At 38.0% G+C, this 27671-nt stretch overlaps 1 protein-coding gene and 1 long non-coding RNA gene across 2 annotated transcripts in view; one reads left to right on the top strand and one right to left on the bottom strand.

The window, feature by feature from the left end:
• Gpc5 (glypican 5) overlaps positions 1–27671 on the bottom strand; it is a 1404282-nt gene that overhangs the window by 384116 nt on the left and 992495 nt on the right.
• On the top strand, positions 15886–18537 carry LOC134482016 (uncharacterized). Its single transcript, XR_015638559.1, has 2 exons — positions 15886–16077; positions 18263–18537. It is a non-coding gene; the product is annotated as an uncharacterized LOC134482016 (long non-coding RNA).

Raw genomic sequence — 27671 nt, 5'->3', positions numbered from 1 at the left:
TTGTGTCGTTTAGGTATAAGAGTAATTGTGGCTTCGTAGAAGGAATTCGGTAGTGCTCCATCTGTTTCAATTTTGTGGAATAGTTTGGATAATATTGGTATGAGGTCTTCTATGAAGGTTTGATATAATTCTGCACTAAACCGTCTGGATTTGGGCTCTTTTTGGTTGGGAGACCTTTAATGACTGCTTCTATTTCCTTAGGAGTTATGGGGTTGTTTAACTGGTTTATCTGTTCCTGATTTAACTTCGATACCTGGTATCTGTCTAGGAAATTGTCCATTTCCTGAAGATTTTCAAGTTTTGTTGAATATAGGTTTTTATAGTAAGATCTGATGATTTTTTGAATTTCCTCTGAATCTGTAGTTATGTCTCCCTTTTCATTTCTGATTTTGTTAATTTGGACGCACTCTCTGTGTCCTCTCATTAGTCTGGCTAAGGGTTTATCTATCTTGTTGATTTTCTCAAAGAACCAACTTTTGGTTCTGTTGATTCTTTCTATGGTCCTTTTTGTTTCTACTTGGTTGATTTCAGCTCTGAGTTTGATTATTTCCTGCCTTCTACTCCTCCTGGGTGTATTTGCTTCTTTTTGTTCTAGAGCTTTTAGGTGTGCTGTCAAGCTGCTGACATATGCTCTTTCCTGTTTCTTTCTGCAGGCACTCAGCGCTATGAGTTTTCCTCTTAGCCCAGCTTTCATTGTGTCCCATAAGTTTGGGTATGTTGTATCTTCATTTTCATTAAATTCTAAAAAGTTTTTAATTTCTTTCTTTATTTCTTCCTTGACCAGGTTATCATTGAGTAGAGCATTGTTCAATTTCCACGTATATGTGGGCATTCTTCCCTTATTGTTATGGAAGACCAGTTTTAGGCCGTGGTGGTCCGATAGCACGCATGGGATTATTTCTATCTTTCTGTACCTGTTGAGGCCCGTTTTTTGACCAATTATATGGTCAGTTTTGGAGAAAGTACCATGAGGAGCTGAGAAGAAGGTATATCCTTTTGCTTTAGGATAGAATGTTCTATAAATATCCGTTAAGTCCATTTGGCTCATGACTTCTCTTAGTCTGTCGACATCACTGATTAATTTCTGTTTCCATGATCTGTCCATTGATGAGAGTGGGGTGTTGAAATCTCCCACTATTATTGTGTGAGGTGCAATGTGTGTTTTGAGCTTTAGTAAGGTTTCTTTTACGTATGTAGGTGCCCTTGTATTTGGGGCATAGATATTTAGGATTGAGAGTTCATCTTGGTGGATTTTTCCTTTGATGAATATGAAGTGTCCTTCCTTATCTTTTTTGATGACTTTTAGTTGGAAATTGATTTTATTTGATATTAGAATGGCTACTCCAGCTTGCTTCTTCTGACCATTTGCTTGGAAAGTTGTTTTCCAGCCTTTCACTCTGAGGTAGTGTCTGTCTTTGTGTCTGAGGTGTGTTTCCTGTAGGCAGCAGAATGCAGGGTCCTCGTTGCGTATCCAGTTTGTTAATCTATGTCTTTTTATTGGGGAGTTGAGGCCATTGATATTGAGAGATATTAAGGAATAGTGATTATTGCTTCCCGTTCTATTCATATTTGGATGTGAGGTTATGTTTGTGTGCTTTCATTCTCTTTGTTTTGTTGCCAAGACGATTAGTTTCTTGCTTCTTCTAGGGTATAGCTTGCCTCCTTATGTTGGGCTTTACCATTTATTATCCTTTGTAGTGCTGGATTTGTAGAAAGATATTGTGTAAATTTGGTTTTGTCATGGAATATCTTGGTTTCTCCATCAATGTTAATTGAGAGTTTTGCTGGATACAGTAACCTGGGCTGGCATTTGTGTTCTCTTAGGGTCTGTATGACATCAGTCCAGGATCTTCTGGCCTTCATAGTTTCTGGCGAGAAGTCTGGTGTGATTCTGATAGGTCTCCCTTTATATGTTACTTGACCTTTTTCCCTTACTGCTTTTAATATTCTTTCTTTATTTTGTGCGTTTGGTGTTTTGACAATTATGTGACGGGAGGTGTTTCTTTTCTGGTCCAATCTATTTGGAGTTCTGTAGGCTTCTTGTATGTCTATGGGTATCTCTTTTTTTAGGTTAGGGAAGTTTTCTTCTATGATTTTGTTGAAGATATTTACTGGTCCTTTGAGCTGGGAGTCTTCACTCTCTTCTCTACCTATTATCCTTAGGTTTGATCTTCTCATTGAGTCCTGGATTTCCTGTATGTTTTGGACCAGTAGCTTTTTCCGCTTTACATTATCTTTGACAGTTGAGTCAATGATTTCTATGGAATCTTCTGCTCCTGAGATTCTCTCTTCCATCTCTTGTATTCTGTTGGTGAAGCTTGTATCTACAGCTCCTTGTCTCTTCTTTTGGTTTTCTATATCCAGGGTTGTTTCCATGTGTTCTTTCTTGATTGCTTCTATTTCCATTTTTAATTCCTTCAACTGTTTGATTGTTTTCCTGGAATTCTTTCAGGGATTTTTGTGTCTCCTCTCTATGGGCTTCTACTTGTTTATTTATGTTTTCCTGGAATTCTTTCAGGGATTTTTGTGTCTCCTCTCTATGGGCTTCTACTTGTTTATTTATGTTTTCCTGGAATTCTTTCAGGGATTTTTGCGATTCTTTCAGGCATTTTTGCGATTCCTCTCTGTAGGCTTCTACTTGTTCTCTAAGGGAGTTCTTCACGTCTTTCTTGAAGTCCTCCAGCATCATGATCAAAAATGATTTTGAAACTAGATCTTGCTTTTCTGGTGTGTTTGGATATTCCATGTTTGTTTTGATGGGAGAATTGGGCTCCGATGGTGCCATGTACTCTTGGTTTCTGTTGCTTGGGTTCCTGTGCTTGCCTCTCGCCATCAGATTATCTCTAGTGTTACTTTGTTCTGCTATTTCTGACAGTGGCTAGACTGTCCTATAAGCCTGTGTGTCAGGAGTGCTGTAGACCTGTTTTCCTCTCTTTCAGTCAGTTATGGGGACAGAGTGTTCTGCTTTCCGGCGTGTAGTTTTTCCTCTCTACAGGTCTTCAGCTGTTCCTGTGGGCCTGTGTCTTGAGTTCACCAGGCAGCTTTCTTGCAGCAGAAAAGTTGGTCTTACCTGTGGTCCCGAGGCTCAAGTTCGCTCGTGGGGTGCTACCCACGGGCTCTCTGCAGCGGCAGCAACCAGGAAGACCTGTGCTGCCGTTTCCGGGAGCTTCAGTGCACCAGGGTTCCAGATGGTCTTTGGCTTTTTCCTCTGGCGTCCGAGATGTGTGTGCAGAGAGCAGTCTCTTCTGGTTTCCCAGGCTTGTCTGCCTCTCTGAAGGTTCAGCTCTCCCTCCCACGGGATTTGGGTGCAGAGAACTGTTTATCCAGTCTGTTTCCCTCAGGTTCCGGTGGTGTCTCAGGCAGGGGTCCTGCCGCTCCTGGGCCCTCCCCCACGGGAGCCCAGAGGCCTTATACAGTTTCCTCTTGGGCCAGGGATGTGGGCAGGGGTGAGCAGTGTTGGTGGTCTCTTCTGCTCTGCAGCCTCAGGAGTGCCCACCTGACCAGGCGGTTGGGTCTCTCTCTCACAGGGTCTGTGGGCAGAGAGCTGCTGCGGGCCGGGCCATAATTTTCTATTAACTTATTTTCTCCACTGCTTTTAAAAGCACATTTCTTATCTAGGTCATCTATATATCTATATATCAGCATACATCTCTGCGAGTTAGATTTAGTATCTATATAAAAGTTTCCGTATTTACTATAAAATGTGATCATTCCTTACCATATAATGTATTCTAGTACTCGAATAAAATTTCACATGAGCAATTTTCTTTAGAGTTAATTGTTTAGTAAAGAATCTAATAGCTTTTCCACTTTTTGAACAAAACTAAGTTTGCGAATTTTGGCTTCCTTCCTCTTGTAAAGCACATATACCGTCTGCCATAGTCACCTTGCTAGACAATATTATGGATCCATTTTTCTTCATGTATATGATTTAATCTAAAAATGTAATGATATTTTATGTTTAATATATGCTATGGATAAACAGGTATGCATGTAAATCAGCCTACATACATACCCACCTAACTGTAAATTTTCTTAATTATAGGCAAGAGATATGGGATGGATACAATTGACATTGCAAAAATCTTGACACACTATGTGACTGCAGGTTTTAGTATGATGTTAAGTATGATTTTACCTATGTTTCTAACTAGGAATGTTCTTCCCATCACAGCCGTTATTTTGTAAAGTCCTGTAGCTTCCCCATGGAAGTTGCTGCTTGCTCCACACTCTAAATACGCAGAACACAGTGTTTTGCTTGGGTATGGGCAAGGGTGCTAAGTGTCAGCCATGTTATAGTTAAGAAGACAAGAAATCCCATCTTCTTTTAATGCCTTTTTTATTTATGTCTTCTTGATCCCACGTTTGTCATCATTCTATGCTCACCCATGAAGCTCATGGGAATTAAATATATCAACTCTGAATAACAGTAGTTCGTTCACTGCATTTTTTCTATGGTTGTGAAATATCCAGTTATACTTACTCTTCCCTGAATTCAATAGCAAATATAAAATGAGAAAATAAGAATACCTACCTGCATAAACACACTGTTCTAGTAAACTAATAAATTGAACTGCAACATCTTTTAAGGTAGCAAAAATTTTAAATAAATTTTTGTTTTTCAATAGGTCAATTCCTAATTAGTAATTATTACTTCAATCAGCATGTCTAGAAATATGTTGAGAACTAGTGTGAACATTATAAAAAGTATCAATATAAATTTAGACATTAATATCATAAAAGTATGTTTATGGTTCCTGTACATAAGGAGCTTTTAAAATATTTCATAATGATATTTAAACAATAACCTGCAGCCCTAGAGCTCAAATGTAGGCCCATCAGATAAATGCATGATAAAACTTCATTGCAACTGCCCCTCGCTACAGTCATCATGGCACCATTAAGGAAACAAACAGGAAAAAATACAAGCAGAGACGGAATGAGGGAATGCACTGCTGTTAAGCACAGATGCTAGGACAGCTGCAATGGAAATTCTAACAAAGTTAGGACAATCCTTACAAACACTGACTGTAATTCACACATGAGCCAGGTATACTATTCCTTGGAAACTGAATATCATGTGTCTGTTGAAATAAGCAATCTAAGGGACAGATATCACATACTTTCTCCCATGAGAAAAGTAAAAGAATAAATATGTGTCTCTAATCTTGCCATCTATCTATCTATCTATCTATCTATCTATCTATCTATCTATCTATCATTTATCTATAATCTATCTATCTATCATCTGTCTATCTCTCTATCATCTATCTGTCTGATTATCATATAACTATCATGAATCAATCCATATTTCATGAATGTAAAGGGAAGTGAGAGAGACTTACAGGAATGAATATGGGCAAAATATATGATACACATGTAAATGTGTATAGATATGTAACAATAAAACCATTATTTTGTATGTCAGTGTTTTAAAAATTAGAATTTTTTCCCAATTGAGACTATTACAGATGCAAACATAGTATAATGATTGCAGTGCCTTATCATAAAACAATCAATTCCACACAACTATCCCTCGTAGTAGATGCTGAGTGATCAGAGACATGGAAAATAGAGATGGGAGGGATATAAGAGACCTTCCAGAAAAGTTTAACATTTTGCCATGTTGAAACTCAAGTTCCTTGCCCAAGATCTGAGTTAGATCGTGACACACAATGACCCCCCACACACTATATGTTCAATGCATTCTGAGAAGCGATTTGCCATACATACACTGAATAAGATTGCTCTAGATCCAGAAAATGCAACCATTTAATAGCTTTTGTTAAAAATCATGCGCTGAACTCTTCATACCTGGTTTGTTTTGTAGATCTCAAGAATGCTTTAAATCAGGGGGCTATCTTGATAATCCCTCATGGAAATAGGGCTTGTATATGATACTGGATGCCTGCTACCTCACCAAATTTCGATACTTTAGGCTTTTCCGCTGTCTGTTTCCTTACCTACAATCTCTCTCACTTTTTTTCCCCACGAATCACTTTCTTAGAAAGTCCACCCATCTTATGACATAGTAAAACCTAAGTGACTTTACTATTGTCAATATGATTTCTATAGCAAACTTTTTTTTCTTATGGTTCTAGATAACAGAATTCTGACAGACTTCCCTTCTCATGAGAATTCCTTCCTCACTTTGCACATTTCCATCCATACTGCCATTAAAGGACAAAAAGTTTAGAGAAACACTCTTTTTCAACTGTTTCCGTAGATCAGGACTTTGGTATGAGGGGCTTAACACACAGGTTTTGAAGAATCTAGACAATCATTCAGTCCATTGTGTCTTTTGGACAATCATTCGGTTTGAAATATCTTTTGGATAATCATTTGGTCCATGTACCTTATGGATGGTCCAATCCTTCACCAGCTCATCTCATGTTGGTGTTATGCTTTGTATTTTTCTCCACACAATTTACTGTCTCTCACCATGTGGTACAGTGTATAGTACATTATCTTTTTGAATGGCACAAAATTCATGTGAAAAGAAGAGTTATGTTCATTTTATGTACTCATGTACTCCCAGTATGTAAATCAGGGCCTAGTTAAAACAGGAAGCTCAATAAATAGTTATTGAAGCAACCAAATGGTATTTCTCATTCCTAAGTGTCCACTATTTTTTTCTGTCTTTCTGTCTACCCATTTGCATTAACATCAAACTTGCATTCTAAAATCCATAGTGAATATCTGAAATTTAGTTCTAAAAAGTATAAAATTTGCTTTGCTTTCTTGTTTATTATACTTGATGTCCTTAATTGATTTCCAGAAGAAGAATGGCACGATGACTTTCAAACCATTTACATGAAGGACATCTCATAGTATGGTGATTTTTAAAAATAAATTTTAAAGAATATTTTATTTTCATTGGATGTGTTGAATTTTCATTGTTATTCAAAAAACTTTATTTTACAAAAGGCAGAGGCTTTAAAAATGCTGTAAATAAATGGTCATAGGGTACCTGGCCCCCAACTGACACAACTAGATTGCAACTCTTACACCCTAAGGCTCAGGGGACATCACCTAAGAGAGAATAGATACCTATAGTGAGACAGTATCTTCTAGATATGCCAATAAGAATTCAGCAATGATATCACAATAATATCATTGCATAAACAAGAAGTGCAACAGGATAATACCAGTCAACATGCCAATTCAGAAGTGGATGATTCCACCAGGATTCTTTCCTACATAAAGAGCTACAATCACCAGCTGCTCATGTAGGGAGAACCAGCTTTCCAGCTTTCCTCAGGACCAGTTCCCAGGTAGAATATCTGATTCCAAGTAGTTATTTATGAACACATTTACATATGAGCAACATTAAATGGATAAGGAGACCTGTGAGCGTGTGTGTGTGTGTGTGTGTGTGTGTGTGTGTCTGTGTGTGTTGTGTTGTAACACTGAAAACTATAGAAGAGCCCATGAAGGAATTGTAGGGGGAAATAGATAAAAATTATGGAAATACAGTACTTTTGTATATTAAATTCTAAAATAATGAACTTAACTAGTTATGTGGATATGTGTGCATATGTATTTGTCGCTATGCACATACGTGCGGGTGACTATATACACCCAAAGAATGTTGAATTCCCAGAAACTGAAGTTAGAGGTGTTATGAACTGCCCGTATTGTTTGCTGAGCATACATTTAAAGTTCTTTGGAAGAGTAGTAAACACTCTTAATCCACAGAGCCCTCTTTCACAAACCTCTATAGAAGTTGGATTTTCGTTTCATGTGTTCTTATTCCTTTAAAATGTGCCTAAACTTCATTCAGATCCCAGTCTCCCGATTACTCTTTCTCTTCCTAATGCCTTTGTTGTAACATATTTTTCTCCAAGTGGAAAGTCACTATTATGCTACACTAGTTTTTTCTGCCATGTACCTAGAGAAGTGTGTTCTAGCTCTCACATATGGTCTGGTCTGTTTACTGTCTTGCTTTTCTACTGTTTCTTCTACTTCTATCAGACTCTGGGTCTTTATCAAGTCTTTTCCAGTTCACAGCAATGGCCAGACTTAAGACCAGGTTCAACCTGAATCATTTTTAAGGAATTCTGATTTTCTTTCCCTATTGAGATAACTAACTATTCTCACTATTACCTGTAGCTAATCATTCAATTTTTTAGGAGTATGGCATGACTTTACAGCTCCTTGACTGTGGCATAATGACTCAGGATCTTTCTATATGTATGTAGGATATGAAACATATAATGTAGTGATCTTGTGTGTGCTTGACAAATGTCCAAATGACTATCATGCATTGAACATAAGTATTTTGTTGACACACACACACACCACACACACACACACACACACACAGAGAGAGAGAGAGAGAGAGAGAGAGAGAGAGAGAGAGGTGAATGTGAGCTTACCCTTGTAGATCTATGTATTTTTCTTGAAGAACAAATATCTGCCTGTTATATTCCATATCATGTTTGATTTTGTAAAATGCAATAAATTTAGCAAAGTGACATGAAATGAGTAAGTGCAAATGCATTTTAGCCTCGAGGATATTGACATTAAAATATATTATAGGGTGTGCCCTTCCATCATCTAAAACATTATCATTAATAGCATTTTCAGATTTATTGAGAGTAATAATGTTATGAACTAGACAAGTGGACTACTGGGCAAAGTACTTACTATAAATGGGTGATAGCTTGGTTTGATCCTAATCACCAAAGCACAACCATGCATGGAATCACTTCCATGCTATCCCGATGTTAAGCATTCAAGATGGTAAGCATTTAAGTGAATCTCTGAAGGTTTATATAGCAGTTAGTCTAAAATGTGTAGAAACAAGGAATAATGTCTAAAACTGGTGAAGATAAGGACTTATTTCTAAAGAGGTTCAATATCCTCCACTGCAAGCATGAATCTGCACTCATACAAATGAATACGAGTGCGCGCGCGCGCGCACACACACACACACACACACACACACACACACACACACACCACAAACAATATGGACAGACAGATGAAAGACAAGGAAAGTACACATTTTATTGTACAAATGAGTTGCTATGATGGCACATTCAAATGAAGATAACATGAAATACTGAATTGGTTTCTTCTGCATATGCCTCTTATCCATAGGAAATATATTTCCTATAAAACTCTCTGAGAAACTGCTGACCATGACAACTCACTCAAGGACATACATACATACATACATACATACATACATACATACATACATACATGCATACATACACACATATCAATACAATACTCCAAACCATTAACTAAGAAACAATTACAATTTTTAACTTGTGCTATATCCTTCAGGATGTAGAAGAATCAAGCCTTTATATCACAGTCAAAGAGATAAATTTTTCCTAAAGAGAGACAGAAATCATTATTCCCATATGTACATGATGAAATATGTAACTTCTGTGCAATAAGAGATAGATGGTAATAATGATTAGAATAACAGAGTAACTGCAATGGTATATGATAGTAGCTTGTCTGCCCTTGCATTCTTCTATAAGAGTATTAGATCTAACCAATGCATTCATGGTGATGTAATGGAGGCAGATGGACCCAGGTATTGTATCAGCATTAGGCTACTCCTGGCCTTCTACTGACCCATTGGAAGGAGAACCGACTCAGGATAATGCAGGTTAACATTGGAGAACTAAAACCATGGAAAGAGAAAAAAGTTCACCTATAGTTTATTTATTAGGATTAACCAGGCGATTTTGCTTCCCATAAAAGTGCCTCAAACAACATTCTGGATTTCAACTGAGATTTCCTTTTTATCATTGTTTTTTCTCTTTGATATGAGAGCAGAGAGGCTTGGGATGAAACACAATGGGGGGAAGCGGTGGGCAAGATGTGAGAAATACCCAGTGAATAAATTATAATACATCAAGAAAAGTAGATGTAAGGCAGTTTGAGAGCATGGCACTTATCTCCAGGAAGGAACCTCACTAAGAACCTTTCTGGTTCTAAGCTATGATCTACATTTGGAATAGAAGTGAAATTGGAGCCCACTAGATGTTTCAAAGTAGAGAAACATGAGGGAAAAGAAGGTGAGATTTTCACTTAAAAATAAAACAAGCCTGAGACACAAGTTATATATCAAAACTTGTCTGATATGTATGCCAGCATTTCATAGGACTAAAAGAGCATACAGGTAGAAAATTACTAAATACAGCAAAGGAAAATTTGAGAAGTAATAAATGCACAGAGGAACACTGCAGAATGGCAACATGTGTGGTGCAGCCAGCTTGTCTGCTCCCTGCAACAGATTTCTCATTTGGCCACAGTGAACAATCGTCCAGCTGTCGGTGGAAAATTTGTCATATTTGAATCAACTTTGTATGTGCCAAAAACAAGGTCAGAAGTAAAGGAATGGGATATCCTGTCACTTATTATACTTGACAGTAAATTACACTTTGATGAGCAGATGGACTTAAAGAGATTTGAATTTATAATCAAAGTGTGATTGCGAGGAACTGTAATTTGGAATTCTCAAGTCAGCGCATCAGTGAAGGGTGTGTCCTTCATGGAGTCCTGTCTTGTTCTCTAACTAATAGCACGTCCACCAATATTTGAAGAGTGTTCACATGTGAACAGCTATTTAAGTGTGTAATTCGATGTGTAATATTTTCATAAATAAAATGGGAATTATATCTTAAATAAGATGAAGCACTACATGCAAAGGCATTCTTTCTTTCTTGAAGAATAACTAACTGAGACTGGACTAACCTTATGGCCCATATTACTGAGTGTGCTTATATCAGGATGCAGTAAGTTGTATGCTTTTAAATGATATTAGCAAGGACTGTGGCGAAAAGGATGGGAAAATGACAGCCAGTAGGAGTTATGTGATTATGTGCACTAACAGTGTTGCACTGCACAGAAGGATGAATTCAGATAATGATCATTTACTGTATAATTCAAACATCTGGATGAAGGGATGGTGAAAATGTAGAGATAAGTATTTTATACATCAATATGGTTATATCTTGAACATTTTGCAATAAATATAAAAAATAGAAAGGTGCCCTATAAGTATGGTGTTTTACAATTAGAAATACAAAAATTACTAAATGAAGAAAAAGCATCATTTTCCTAATATTAAAGACCTAGTGCTGACAACATGTCTTGGTTCACTGAAGACGTAACGGCCTTGTGTACCGAGTGTTCAGAGAGCAGCTAAATGTAGTCTTCTCTCTTCCTAAGTAGTGACTTACTGTGTAGCCTATCCTGGCCTCCATGTTGCAATTCTCCTGCCTCAAACTCCAAGATGTGGGATTGCTGGAGTATACCACTATGTTTGGCTTACCAATATATACTTTCATTATTGCATTTATTAAAGTTAGTCATTAGTATCTTAATTATAATGATGATCAGTCCATAAACCAAAGCAAGGAGAATTACCTAAATATTAGCCCATACAACATGAGCTGAGAGATTTAAAATTATTATCCAATATAGAAACATTTTCTGTGTCTTTCTCAACTCTGACTTGTTCTTTTTTATCCCTTTTATGTCTTTTAATAAAAAATGTGTGACTACGTTAAGCAGTATAACTCTGAAATGGATAATAAATCTTGCATGTATTTCAAACATGTGTAGACTATGATACCAAATTAGGCTTGGAGAAAATGAAGCACAGTTACAATTTATGAGTACCATGACAAATGACAGACATAACGGGAGTTTACTGCTTTGATCTTCCCGTATTGGAACATATGCTTGCAAGAAATTTCTTATTGTCTCAGTGTAATGTCACTAAGATGGACTCCTTTTAGTTTATGGAAATGCCTTGAACAACTGAAATCATCAATCTCTCTTAATTATTTACACTTAGTGACAGGGCACTCATACAGCATGTTTGTGCAAGGCATAAAGGGATCAGTAGTCTGTGTGGTACAAAGTGAGAATAGGCAGGATGATGATATTAAAACTCACCTAAAAGCTAATATGTCATGAAAATGAGTGTGGTAAGAGACATTTGGCAGAAAAATAAAATAAAAATATGACAGTAGGGCTACACAAACATTGAAAATGCTATGAACAAATTTTAAGCCATTAAATGGACTTTGAGCTTAAAATTTGGGAGACGTAGAAGACCTCGTTCCATCAATCATGATGATGTCTATTGTGGTGATGATGAGCTAGATTTGGTGTTCTAGAGTTCAGAGACTCTCCCAGAGCTCTTAGCACAGCAGTGCAATGGCCCTCTGGACTTTGTAGATACCACCCTTAGCCTGTGTAGTAGCGAGTGTCCACAGAGAAGAGCAGTGTTCTTGTGATGTCTTGAGACATCATCTTCCATTTTCAGCAATGGCATTTGGGAGGGCACTAGTAGTTTATCATGAGTAGAGAAAGGGATGGCATTAAATTCTTTTCAATATACCATACAGTTCTGCAGGATATACAGTTGTCCAGTTCATTATATCAACAACATGAAGGATAAAGACAACTAAGACAGAGAACAAAATTTGTTATGATAAGCCTACACAAGAGAGAAAAATGTCAAAGGTAAAAGACAAGAGTCCTGAGATACCAGAGAATGCAAATTTCAGCTGATGGACATCCTATTGGTCGCTGCATGTGCATGCAACTTAGGGAACTGCAAGAGGACCCTCACTCACACAGGCCCACGTATAGTATAGGAAACTCCACATCTTCCTTTTGTACTAGCTTTGATAGTTGTATAGCCAGGTAAAGGTCTTGGAATTTACAGTTGAGAAAGTTGGACTACAGATGAGGGAAAGAGTTGAACTGATGTGTGGCACTTAGTGGTGCTATTTCTATTGGTGAGTAGTGGGGAGATTGTATTTTTAAGGAATGATAAATGGCAGAGCTGGACAGATACTGGCTTTAGCACACCCATCAGCTATAAACCAATATCAAATTGTGCATGGTATTGTCTCCTAAAGACAGAGAGTTCTAGAAGCAATGGCTCCTGTAAGCAAGAGCAAATAGGTATTGAGAATACAACTACATAACTAAGATGAAATGACCAAAGGTGAACATTCACAAATATGAGGGAAAAATCAACTTTCAGTTAACAATTCACACGTGAATATATAATCTGATATGCAGTTAGTGGTTTTACACTTATTGCAAAATGCACAATGATTATTCTGTTCCTTTTAAAGAGACAAAATATGGTGAGTTTATTTTTATATGTCAAGTGTAGGAGAATGGCACTGTTTTCTTTCCTTTGAGAAAGTTCTGTTTTAAGGTTTTAAATATTTAAGACACTTGGAAGCCCGTTTTTTTTTTCCTAGAAGGGATGGCTTTTGGTAACTCATGATGTGCACTGAATTTAAACCCTTGTCTCAAATGATAAGATCAGGTTGATGTTATACCCAGTGGACTTTGAGGTCTTTCAATGACAAAATCCAAGATTTTACTTTACCTTTTCACAGCTAAAACCAACTTTATAATCTAACCTTCATAAAAAACACACACGCAACTCAAAAGTAAAGACAATTTAAAATTTAAGTACAAAATTTCATATTCCATAACTTGGGACATTAAAAGCCTTAACTCATAGCACTTTCTTTCCTTTCCTGTGGTTGTTTATGTGTTACCTTATCCATGTAAAATTCTATTTACAATGTATAATGTCAATCATAAAATCAGAATGCTGTTGTGCTCCATGGAAACTGCGTTAGCAACAGATCTCATCAAACATCATATTCTTAGAGATACTTTAATCGCACCTAAAGGTCATCTACTTGGGTTATATTGATCACAATATTTTAAATATAACTTAAAAATTTTACACCATATGATATATATCACACATGTGATAGAGAAAAGAAGAGAACCTTTCTTTAGGAAAAGTATGATTCTGGCTTTCCGTGTTTTTATTTTTTTAGATGCCCTGACTTATCATAATCTGATGAGTAGCCATAGCATTCCCCTTCACTATTCTTTACTAAAACTAATGGAGTGGTCATTTTTTTCAGTATTCTGTATCTGTTGTTAGCAAAAGAATATTTTATATGAAAATATAAAGTCACAGAATTCTACTGCATCTGGGTCCTGAGAAGGGATATTTGTCCTGAGTTCATACTTCTTTAATTTCATATATTTAATATATAGCATTACAGATTAACTGGCTGTTATGGAAACAATGAATAGATTATCCCTCTTATAGAGGAGATTCTAGAGAGGTATCATTGCAATATCCTATTTCCTGCTACAGAAGAGCAAAACGAGCCTACCACCTCAAAGGTTTTCTGTTCATTTTAAGATAGAATATTTCTTTCCATCTCATGAACTAATATTCTTAAATTTCTTGCTCTCTTAGCGTGTATGTGCATGTGTGTGTGTGCTTGTGTGACCATGTATATGAGCATGTGTGAGCATGTGTGTATATCTATAAATGTATGTACGTGTAAGTGTATGTGTATGTCTGAGTGCGTGTAAGTGTGAGCATGTGCATGAACATGTATGTACATAGAACTGTATGTGTCAGTATGTGAGCATGTGTGTGTGTATAAGTGTGTAAGAGTGTGTGAGTGGGTGTGAATATGTCTGTGAGCATGTGTGTGAGCATGTGTGTATCAGTGTATATAAAAGTGTATGTGTATGTGTAAGTATGTGTGTGAGCATGTGTCTGTGTAAATATATGTGTGTGAGCATGTGTGTGTTGGTGTAATTGTGTGTCTGTGTGTGCATGTCTGTCTGTGTGTGCATGTATGTGTGTATATGAGTGTGTGTTTGTGTTTGTGTTTGTGTTTGTGTGTGTGTGTGTGTGTGCTGAAATACCAAGTCATAATCTTTTAGCAGTGTAGTGTCTATCTCTACCTTCAGATACAGTGAATGGGAAACCAAGGTAGATAGTAAAAACATGGCAGTTGTTTGGTGGAAGGAATAGGAGCTATCTGGCTCTTCTCTGTCACTTCTGACAGAGTTTCTAGTTCAGTTGTGTCATCAAAGATGTCCCAAGTATTCATTAATACCTGGTATGGCACAAAGAGAAACTAATTGGATGCTTTCCTGGGAAAATCGTTTAAACTATTTTGAGTTATCAAAGTTACACTGCATTCGTAATTCACAATGGAGATCCTCAGAATAAAATTCTATAGTGAAAGAAACAGAGACATAGTTTACCCTACATGGTTCTGATTAAAACAAAGAAAATCAGAAACAGTAATGTAAATCTAATTCTGATAACACTGGGTCAAGTAAGTGCTGACATTTTATAAGTGCTTGACATTTAGAAAAGGAGAGAAAATAGCTTTTAACTTAAAACCACACTAGAGAAATGTGCCTAAAATAGTTAATTTCTCTCTCTTCTTTCTCTCTCTCTCTCTCATGTATGCATTGTTTTTCTCTTTGAGGAAAATGACTTAGACTAGAGACATCTATATTTAAATTGTGAGCATAGTTATTAGTTTTACCTTGGTTTGCTGGTATCATGAGACTCGCTAGTGGGTTTCCTTGATCCCTGGCAGGTTCCAAGCTATTTGCATGATACCCAAGGTTTTTGTTGTTAACAGGATTTTGTAGCATAAATAATCCTGGTTTAAGAGCAAGTAATTCATAATTTTTTAAATGAAACTTCGCATTTCTAATGGTCATATAAAATTTCAAATGATGAGGACTAGGAAGAGAAAACTGAAGTGTTACAAATCCACCTGCCTTCTTTGGATTTCAATTTCCTTCAAATCGTGCCAGCATTATGACCTGGGGATCCATCCTGTATACAGACACCAAACTCAGACACTACTGCAGATGCCAAGAAGTGCATGGGGACATGAGGGTGATAGAGCTGTCTCCTGAGAGGCTCTGTGAGAGTCTGACAGATACAGAGGCGGATGCAGTCAACCATTGGACTGAGCACCGGGTCACAATAGAGGAGTTAGAGAAAGGACTGACGGAATCTAAGGAGTTTGCAATTCCATAAGAAGAACAATATCAACCAACCAGACCTCCCAGAGCTCCCAGGGACTAAACCACCAACCGAAGAGTACACAGGGAACAACCAATGGCCCCAGCAGCACATATAGCAGAGGACGGCTTTGTCGGGCATTAATGGGAGGAGATGCCAGTGCTCGATGCCCCCATGTAGGAGAATGTCAGGGAAGAGAGGTGAGACGGGATAGGCGAACATCCTCATAGAAGAAGGAGAACAGGGGATGAAATAGGGGAGAGAGACAGAGAGGGAGAGAGAGAGAGAGAGAGAGGGAGAGAGAGAGAGGAGAGAGAGAGGGAAAGAGACATAGAGAGAGAGATAGATTAGGGTGTTAAAGATGGTTTGATTTTATTAACACTTTATTTTGTAGTTCTGTCTGAATATTTTAGAACCATAAAATACTTCCTTTAGCTGGGATCTCCTATTTCATAATAAGTTATAAAATATAAATTAGTTTATATTTCACTTTTTCTCCAAAATACTTGCTTGTCATTTGTCTACCCTATGCAGAGAATGTGTGATGAGCACATTGGTTAACCCAGCTCTCCTTTTGTGTCAAAAATTTTTACTCATTTATATTATGAACTGTGTATATAAGATACCTACACACTGTCAGATAACAGTACTCCCTAAAATGCTTTGACGGTGTTAGTAGGACAGTATTTCAAGATGATTTCCCATTAGAATATATATAATTTATGCAGCCATTAGAATATGCTTCAAGTTCTGTGTACATTTGCTTTTTTTTTTTTTGGTTCTGTTTTTCAGAGCTGGGGACCGAACCCAGGGTCTTGCGCTTCCCCAACCTGTGTACATTTTCAAAGTTATAATACAATATTGCATTTGCAGGAAACTTTACATTTTCAAATACATGCTTTCCATCTCATTGACTCTTGGACGTATGAGATGAATGACAAAAGTTTATCATACACCTGTCAATTCAGGCTGGAATGCTGGTAGAAGACTATATTGGTATTGGACAAGTAACGCATGATATATGAGTGCCACGAGGTGAAAGAACACTGACATTTGTAATATGCTCCTGTTGTTGGAAGGAAATCTTTATTTTAGACTTCCTTTCACAGTACCCACTTTCAAGTGGTTGGGGTCCCTGAATTGTCACCTTTTATGCCGAGTTTATGCTTCTATGAGTTCTTCTTCATGGATTACCTTAAGCTTAAAATGTGAGTAGGTGCCAAGGACAACAACATCGTGGTCTTAAAATCTTATTGACTTATTTTCCAAAATTGAAATGTGTGGAAATGCAATGGGTTTTTACTTCATATCTGTTACTATACAGTGTGTTTTATTATACCTAATACACTTGGTGAGAGGGTATCCAGGCTCTTCAGGAGCTGAAGAGTTACTCCAGAGTGACATCACAACACTAGGTCTCCCTGGAGAGATTTATTGAGCTTGGACAGAAGATAGCTGCCTCTGAGTGGAACCTAAGTCTAACAGTTGTCAGTTTTCAGAAAGTGAGCAGGGGAATGTGCAAATTGAGGTGGACATGTTATCAGGTGTCACTGAAGATAGGGTGGGGGAACTCAGTGAAACCTAGATCTCAGCAAAGATCAGGGTTATTAATTTTCCATTTGCCCAACTACTAGACGAGTCATTTAATGATATTTAATGCTTTTTATTATATATAAATATAAATTAAAGGGAAGAGGTTGCTCATAAGCCACAGAATGTGAGAGGTGGCCAGAGGAACGTACTGGAGTTGATTCTCTCCCTCCACCATGTGAGTCCCGGGATTGAATTCAGGCAGCAGCCGGTTTGGCAACAAGTGCCTTCACCACTGAGTGCCTTGCCAGCTAATACTTTATTGCAATTTTTTAAGAGTTCAGATTAAATGAATATGGTTCAAATAGTGACTTTGACAAGCGTTCTTTAATAATCAGGGCTTATTAGAACTCCACTGTATATTGCTGTTCACAGGTAGCCACTAACTCACGCATGTACACACCTTGCAGCTGCTGTCTAACCTTTTGAAGAATCATTGTGGTCTCTACCTTCCTCTATTAGCTATTCTCCCCATATGCTTTTAAATTGTAAGTCCACATGATAGTTCTTTTAAACTCTCAAAGAAAAATTTACTCTTTCGAATGAATGTTATTTATGTTAGGATTGTCTCATATTTGTGTCCGGTTAGCATAAGTTTGTTGTCTTCCTGTCTCCTCCATTGATACCCTTCAGGTGTACATCGTTGAAGGAGAGGCTTTGCTTGTTCTGATAATATTCAGCATAATACAAAGATATATTTGCAGTAAATAAATAATGAACTATTTATAATAAACTATTTAAATGTATATTCTTCATTCCTCCTAATATTATTTTTTCTTGCCAACTTCACTGCAGGTCTATTGTGTTAACATTTTCTCCATGATTGAGGAAGAAGGTAAACAACTCGAAATAGCTTTGGAAAGTTCTGGAAACCAAGCAGGTTCACCAGGCCCTGCTCTGCCCCAGTAAGCAATATGAGCTGAGAATTCCTCTCACGTGAGAGGGAACTGAGCCATCAAGAAAACTTTCAGAGGAGAAAGCTGCAGAGACCCAGAGACCAGACAGCTGCCTAGAAGAAGCAGAGCCTTCCAAGCCGCCTGAGAAAGACTTAGACCAGAGCTACTTGAAAAGGACAGGTCCAATAAAGCTCCTTGGTTCACCAAATTGGACGCTGGTGGCATTTATTCTTTGGTCTGTGAAATCCCTTTCTATGGTGAATAGATATATACATTGTGTCTCTCCACAAAAATTTTTGTCGCACAAAAGGTTACTCAGTTCTGCTACCTCTGTAGTAAGCACATACTAGCTGAAAGCTCAGACCAGGGTCTAAGGAGATTTCTTATGATGGGGAGAGAAATAGGTGCTGTGGGGAACATACTACTGTTGCTTATCTGAATGAGCATAACATTAGACTATCTTCTAAATATTTGATTATTTATACCTCTCAGCTTTTCTTAGAGAATTGTCCCTTGCAATGAATGGACGTTAATGTGGAAACTCAAGGCCAGCCAAGGTGACAGAGATATGTAGTGGTTAGAGGCTTAGCCCTAAACAAGGCATTTGTATCATTAATTCTAAGGCTGAGAAACACCCCAGAAGAAAGTATAGAGAGGATAAAAGGGACAGAAGTTAGGGAAACAGGATGTGGAAAGTTATCTTCTAGGCACAATACTGCATTGTAGCCTTGAAGTCACAATATCTGGAAGTCCTGGCATGAGCTTGCACCAGATTGCTCCTACCAATAGTCAGCCATGAGAGTGGAGGGGCAATTTAGGTGCTGCTGAAATAGCTGTTGACAGATTCTGTGAAAAGTGCTTCATTGTCTTCAGTTATGCGCCATTTAAGGTGAGCCTAGGAGACTCCAGTGGGCCCTTCAAACCCATGGTCACACATGTGGAAGAGACTGACTCAGAGGGTCACAGGACAAATGGAGAGTCATGAGCATAGAAAACAGTTCTGGGTGATGGTGGGGAAGGAGAAAGCAGCCAGGTGTGTGAGGAAAGGCAATAATCAGAATACATCACGTACATGAATTGAATAGCGAAAGAACAAAAATAATTAGTGAAAATGTTAAAAAGAAAATTTTGAGTAGAGACACCTATAATTACGTATGTTCCAGTTTTAAAATTATTGTGACATTAAAATAAAAAGAAATCAACTCCATTAAGTCATTTGCATATAATCAAATTGGTTAGTTCTTTTGTAATGCATTGATAAACCATGGGAAATCCTTCAAATTCCTGACCCTTCTACATTGAAAACTATATGTGTAGCTGGAAAAAAAGGGATCTCATGAAATTCAGAGGTAAGTGGGTGGGGAATAATCATTCTCAATTATGAAACCCAGACCATGAAACACAAATGCCACAGGTTATTTCTCTTACACGGAAGCTATATTTCCACATGTGAATTTAAAGTAGAATAGGATTAGAAGTCAAGAAGTTAGTAAGGAATGTGGAAGTGACTTCAAAGGAGGGGAGAGAACCTTGCTGGTGTAATGGTAGAAGGGTGAATTCTGGAAGAGTAAAGTGTAGTGGGGAATGCAGTTATAGAGGGTCAAGAAGGACTTACAGGGAAGGAGACGTAACACTCGTGACGTGTGACAGAACCACGTGGAAACCTACTGCAGGAGGGGCATCCTAAAACAATTCACACACAAAAGGAATTTAGCTTCATTTAGACATGTACTTATATGTCTAATTACATTGAAAATTCAATAGCACTATTAAATGCACATCCACTTACCATAGACTTGTAAGGTGGCCTTTTTTATTCTAGAAATCAGAGGTCATTTGTCAAATTGTAAAGATCTTTACATTTAATGCCACATTTAAAGGTGAAAGTAATAATACGTGGAATTACTTGTCCATGGCAGAGTAATTTATTACTTAACTTTCAAAAGCATATGACTTCACTTCTGCATGACAATTACATTATAAATCATTTAAACTATTGAATTTTATCAAATATTGCACTCAGGATTAAATGTTAGCAGATTTTTCCCCAATTCTTGAAGATGAGACTAATTTTAAACCATCCCTAACCTCAAGAATAATATTCCTCCATCAAAATTAAATCCTACTATAACTCACTGGGCATTACTTTCTTCTCTTTCTCCCTACAGCTCAATTTTTTTTTTTCGGAGCTGGGGACCGAACCCAGGGCCTTGCGCTTCCTAGGTAAGCGCTCTACCACTGAGCTAAATCCCCAGCCCCTACAGCTCAATTTTTATACAACTTGTTATACCTTCATTAGTCTCTTCTCTCTCTATGGCTCAATATTATATACCCTGTGTACCTTATAGTATGTTTATCTGGAAATGTATGTAGTTTTCTTGTATCGAATATACTAGGCACTAAAGTGCAAGCCTAATTCTTTTTTTTTTTTATCTTTATTAACTTGAGTATTTCTTATTTACATTTCAATTGTTATTCCCCTTCCCGGTTTCTGGGCCAACATCCCCCAAACCCCTCCCCCTCCCCTTCTATATGGGCTTCGCCTCCCCATCCTCCCCCCATTGCCGCCCTCCCCCCAACAATCATGTTCACTGGGGGTTCAGTCTTGGCAGGGCCAAGGGCTTCCCCTTCCACTGGTGCTCTTACTAGGATATTCATTGTTACCTATGAGGTTGGAGCCCAGGGTCAGTGCATGTACAGTCTTTGGGTAGTGGTTTAGTCCCTGGAAGCTCTGGTTGGTTGGCATTGTTGTTCATATGGGGTCTCAAGCCCCTTCCAATTCTTTCAGTCCTTTCTCTGATTCCTTCAATGGGGGTCCCGTTAATTCTTACAAGTATCAGGGAGTCTAGAAGTTGTGACTAGGTGCTTACTCAAATTCTATTGAATCTTTCATTCCTCAATGCAAAATGAAATTTTATAGAACCCCAAACACCTGACCTAGCACCTTCTAAATTCATTTGTGTCTTTATAATTGCTACAATATATTTAAAATGCTTGTTTTCCTGCTTGATCTCTGAATCATTTAGCCTTGTCTCAGAACCAAAATACCCAGTGTCAGGCCTATTATTTTTCAATGGCTTCTTTCTTCCCCTATATATCCCAAAGTGTTATAGTTTCTTAGACTTCAGGATTATCCACTCTTCTCTATCTGTCTACTTTCAAAGTGGACATCTATTATTGTGTATACGTCTCTTAGTCTTCCCTAAGCAATACCAAATGCCCTTCATGATTAAAGACCATCTGTCTAGCATGTCTTTGATACATTATTATTGGAGTTTTATATTAGCTCTCAATATTAAATTGGCTAAAGTATGGTTATTTTTCAAAACATTTGCTCATTGCTGCATAGCATCTCTAAAGATGAACTCATCGGGAACTGCGGGAGACTGACCAAACTGAGAAATCACACTGGGTCCTTCCATGTCTATATTTCTAGAGCTTCCACAATGAGAGACATAAAGAAGCCCTCAGGAAACACAGTTTAACAGTTATATTTTCCATTGCCTTCTTAGCCATGCATTTTGATTTTGAGTTTATTTTTATGTCATCACAATAATTTATACATCTATCTGATAATATTCCTCTTCTGCACAATAGATGCACCGTCTTCTTCTGGGGTTCGACAAGGCAGCCCAGTTAGGGTAAACCAACTCAAAGCAAGTGATGTTATCCAATTTTAAAAAGGGGGTACAGATTTAAACAGAGAATTCTCAAGAGAAGAATCTCGAATGGACAAAAAGAACGTAAAGAAATGTTCAATATCCTTAGTCATCAGAGAAATGCAAATCATAAGAACTTTGAGGTTTCTTTCTTTTTATTAATTATTTTATTCATTTACAATTCAAATGATATCCCCCTTCCCACTTTCCCCTCCACATTCCTCCCATCCCATGACCTCTCCTCCTCTTTGCCTCTATGAGGGTGCTCTTTCACCCACCCACCCATTCTTGCCTCACTGCTCTAGCAAACCCCTGCACTAGGGCATTGAGCCTCCACAGGACCAAGGGCCTCCCCTCCCATTGATGCCAAGGAAGGCCATCCTCTGCTACATATGCAGCTGGAGCCGTGGATACACCCATGTATATTCTTTGGTGGTGGTTTAGTTCCTGGGATCTCTGGGTGGTCCTGTTACTTCGTATTTTTCTTCCTATTGGGTAAATTTAAGGTTTTATACTTTTCAGAATTTTCAAGAACAAAAAGTGAAGCTATAGCTCATACTGGTGAAGATGTGGAGCAAGGGAAATGTTTCTCCATTGCTTCAGGGAACATAAACATGTACAATCACTTTGGAAATCAATTTGGAAGTTTCTCAGATAGTTAAGACTAGATCTACCTCAAAATTTAACCATATCAACTCTTGGACATATACCCAAAAGATGTCCTACCATAGCACAAAGAAACTTGTTAAACTATGTTTGCAGCAGCTTTATTGCAATATCCAGAAGCTAGAAATGGCCTAGATGTCCCTCAACCAAGAATGGATAAAGAAAATGGGGTAAATTTACACAATGGAGTACCACTCAGCCATTAAAGACAACAACATCATGAAATTTGCATGCAAATTAATGGAAGTAGAAATATTCTGCATGAGGTAAACCAGACCTAGAAAGACAAGCATGCTATATATACTCATAAGTAGATATTAGAGTCATAAAGTACAGGATAGCCATGCTGTATTTCACTAAAACCACACACCCAAAGAAGCTAATAACAAGGAAGACCCAAGGTAGATGCTTGAATCTCACTGAGAAGGAGAAATAGAAAAGACATGAGGTTAGGGTAGAGGGAGGGAGGGGACTGGCTAGGGGAGGTGGAGGGCATAAGAACAGGAGTGCCAAGGTCAAGAGAGGATGGAGGAAGATAGTACTGGGTCAGACAGCTGCTTAGTGGTTTCTAAAGTAGCAGAAAAAAATTCTTTGAAGATGAATATCATCAAGATACCAGGATTGCCAAGTATTAGACTTTCCCCTAAAAGATATAAGATAAATTCTAATATCAGTTTCTCTTAATCCTCTTTCTATTGAATCTCATTGAAGAATCCATGCTCAGATGCCATTACTGAACAAAAAATATCCTTGAAATGTGCATGAAATAATGGTTTCTACTAACAACTGGCTTGTGATTTCTTGATGAGTGTAGAGGTCTCCTGAATACCATGCATTTTGAATTTGTACATATTTGGCTTAAAGTTATATTCTTCTTTTGTTAGGTAATTGTGGGATTTTTTTCTTTAAATGCCTATGTAGAGATTCTGAATGATATTTTCATATGCACTGAAGTGTTCAATTTCATAATGTCAGGATATCTATCTAAATGTGTTGGGAGCAAAGAAAAATGAAATGAACTAAGCAAAAATGTTCGAAATTAACATTTAAGCTTTCATGAAGGGTCATCTCCACAGTTTCCACAGATAGATCATGTTTGCATGTAAAATGCCTACATAAATACATTTATTTTGATTTTATCATTGCTTTCAGCAATCATTTCAGTCAGGTATTTTTAATTTTCTTTATTTGTCTTGAGAAGATTTCACTTCACTCTGCACTCCTACCAACCAAATGTTGTATTTATTTTGTGACTCAAAGACTATTGGTTTTTAGCTCTTAAACAATACACCCCAAGTTTAAAATAGTTCACATAGCCCTGCCTGTGGTGCTCAGTCTCTAGGGCCCATTTGATTACTTTTGGACTGTAGCTATTCTTTGTAGCACTGAACACAAGTGCACTGACTAGTTTCTTTCCTATCCAGTCATTTCCTCGAGTCCACTGAGGAATAAGGAGGCTTTGTTTAGGGCTTTGTTACATAAGTCAGTCTTCGGGCAGCCCTGCTAGAGTTATAACCACGTTTCCCATCTGCAATAGAATCCCGGGTACAATTCATATAAAACCCAGAGAATACTCCCCTCATGATAAAATCTAATTTATGGACTCTTTATCCTGTTGTTATTCATGAATTTTATTCTGACGAAGTACTAAATTTCAGTCAATTTATAAGTTCCCCTTCTCTACCCTTGGTCATTTCCCTAAATTAAATTCCATGTTATTTTCCACATTTTAAAATCTATATTTGACCAATGGAACAGAATTGAAGACCCAGAAATGAACCCACACACCTATGGGCACTTGATTTTTGACAAAGGAGCCAAAACCATCAAATGGAAAAAAGATAGCATTTTCAGCAAATGGTGCTGGTTCAACTGGAGGTCAACATGTAGAAGAATGCAGATCGATCCATGCTTATCACCCTGTACAAAGCTTAAGTCCAAGTGGATCAAGGACCTCCACATCAAACCAGACACACTCAAACTAATAGAAGAAAAACTAGGGAAGCATCTGGAACACATGGGCACTGGAAAAAATTTCCTGAACAAAACACCAATGGCTTATGCTCTAAGATCAAGAATCGACAAATGGGATCTCATAAAACTGCAAAGCTTCTGTCAGGCAAAGGACACTGTGGTTAGGACAAAACGGCAACCAACAGATTGGGAAAAGATCTTTACCAATCCTACAACAGATACAGGCCTTATATCCAAAATATACAAAGAACTCAAGAAGTTAGACCGCAGGGAGACAAATAACCCTATTAAAAAATGGGGTTCAGAGCTAAACAAAGAATTCACAGCTGAGGAATGCCGAATGGCTGAGAAACACCTAAAGAAATGTTCAACATCTTTAGTCATAAGGGAAATGCAAATCAAAACAACCCTGAGATTTCACCTCACACCAGTGAGAATGGCTAAGATCAAAAACTCAGGTGACAGCAGATGCTGGCGAGGATGCGGAGAAAGAGGAACACTCCTCCATTGTTGGTGGGATTGCAGACTGGTACAACCATTCTGGAAATCAGTCTGGAGGTTCCTCAGAAAATTGGACATTGAACTGCCTGAGGATCCAGCTATACCTCTCTTGGGCATGTACCCAAAAGATGCCCCAACATATAAAAAAGACGCGTGCTCCACTATGTTCATCGCAGCCTTATTTATAATAGCCAGAAAATGGAAAGAACCCAGATGCCCTTCAACAGAGGAATGGATACAGAAGATGTGGTACATCTACACAATGGAATATTACTCAGCTATCAAAAACAATGACTTTATGAAATTCGTAGGCAAATGGTCGGAACTGGAAAATATCATCCTGAGTGAGGTAACCCAATCACAGAAAAACACACATGGTATGCACTCATTGGTAAGTGGCTATTAGCCCAAATGCTTGAATTACCCTAGATGCCTAGAACAAACGAAACTCAAGACGCATGATCAAAATGTGAATGCTTCACTCCTTCTTTAAATGAGGAATAAGAATACCCTTGGCAGGGAAGAGAGAGGCAAAGATTAAAACAGAGACAGAAGGAACACCCATTCAGAGCCTGCCCCACATGTGGCCCATACATATACAGCCACCCAATTAGACAAGATGGATGAAGCAAAGAAGTGCAGACCGACAGGAGCCGGATGTAGATCGCTCCTGAGAGACACAGCCAGAATACAGCAAATACAGAGGCGAATGCCAGCAGCAAACCACTGAACTGAGAATAGGTCCCCCGTTGAAGGAATCAGAGAAAGAACTGGAAGAGCTTGAAGGGGCTCGAGACCCCAAAAGTACAACAATGTCAAGCAACCAGAGCTTCCAGGGACTAAGCCACTATCTAAAGACTATACATGGACTGACCCTGGACTCTGACCCCATAGGTAGCAATGAATATCCTAGTAAGAGCACCAGTGGAAGGGGAAGCCCTGGGTCCTGCTAAGACTGAACCCCCAGTGAACTAGACTATGGGGGGAGGGCGGCAATGGGGGAGGGTTGGGAGGGGGACACCCATAAGGAAGGGGAGGGGGGAGGGGGATGTTTGCCCGGAAACCGGGAAAGGGAATAACACTTGAAATGTATATAAGAAATACTCAAGTTAATAAAAAAAAAAAGAAAAGAAATAGAGGAAAAATGATATAATTTTATTTTCATTTAAAACAATGAAAATAAGATTATGGTACATTTCTAATAAAAAGCAAATACATTCAATAATAAGAGGGAATTTACAACTGAGAAATGAATGTACTCATTTATTTAAAATAATCCCCACAAATCACCAGCAAAATTGATAGTACCCATCATCCAATTTAACAAGATATATTTTAAGAAATGGTCTCATGCATGATTTGTTTCCCAGGATTGCCAATCTTGGTTCTGTGCCTACCGTCTTGTATTTACATTGGTCTGAAATTATTGTTCCAGGGATGCTTTGTGATTTCTGGGTAGAGGTCCCAGAATGTTATCCAACCTTAGCCTCATACATCTGAGGATGCTCTCTCGGTACTAACCCATGAAGGAACAGAGAATCCCAGGGAGTTGTCATCTGACGGCTGGTGAATGGCCTGCAGATGTGCACAGCTTTTCTCAGCTAATTCCTGTCTCCCAGCTTCCCTAAGCATTCAGCTTCCCATCTTGAATTTCAAATACAGATGTCTCATTTCCAGTCGTGTTAGCATAAGTTGGTTCAGAATACCCTTGAGCAAAATAAGAAGGAGTATAGTTTTGTGCCAGCACCTTCAGGGTATTGTTTTGTCACACAGTGATTGGCAGCTGACTCACACTGAGTGGGCTAGTTGTTTTTCCTACCCACCATGTACAATATGGGATACAGACTAGGGAACTTCCTCTACAGAGGGTTGAAAATGAACCGCCTTATACTCTATGCTAAAGAATGATGAGGTATATTGCTGGTTTAAGCACATGACCAATGCCTTTCTCTGTTTAATGAATATATAAGTATATTCATTAAAGGAACTCCTTTTCTGTAAATTATTAATTATTTCTCAAAATGCTTATCCTATTGAAAATCCTGAATTGATTTGTTTTCTTGTAATTAATCTAGTCTTCACCCAAAGCTGCCTTAGCCTTTCCAGAGCAGACTCCTCCAGATGTGAAGCTTTTAAGTTCCGCACAGTCTGCTCTGAATACTAATGGTTCCTCAGAACTTGTGGGAAAGATCTGTTTTGTAACTGTTCTATGGTAAATTCCTAATATGCTACACACCCATCTACTCTTTATCCCTCATACAGCCTTGGGATTCTTCTGTCTGTCTGTCCCCTGCTCGATTTATGATACTTGCTTCTGCTTTGTGCTGAAAATACATGGTTTACTAATAGAAAGTTTTTGCACCTTCATGAATGCAAGATTATATTTAAAGATGGAGCTGAATTTTAACCATGCATCGAATTTACTTTGGAGGAAAAACTTGGCCCAGTTCCATTTTAGGATACATTAGGAGAAGGAAACTACCACTTGGACACTGAAGTACAAAAATA

This window comes from Rattus norvegicus, chromosome 15, assembly GCF_021556685.1.
Source record: "Rattus norvegicus strain SHRSP/BbbUtx chromosome 15, alternate assembly SHRSP_T2T, whole genome shotgun sequence".
Taxonomy (NCBI): domain Eukaryota; kingdom Metazoa; phylum Chordata; class Mammalia; order Rodentia; family Muridae; genus Rattus; species Rattus norvegicus.
Note: the sequence above shows the minus strand (reverse complement) of the source record. Positions and strands in the feature narration are given on the sequence as shown.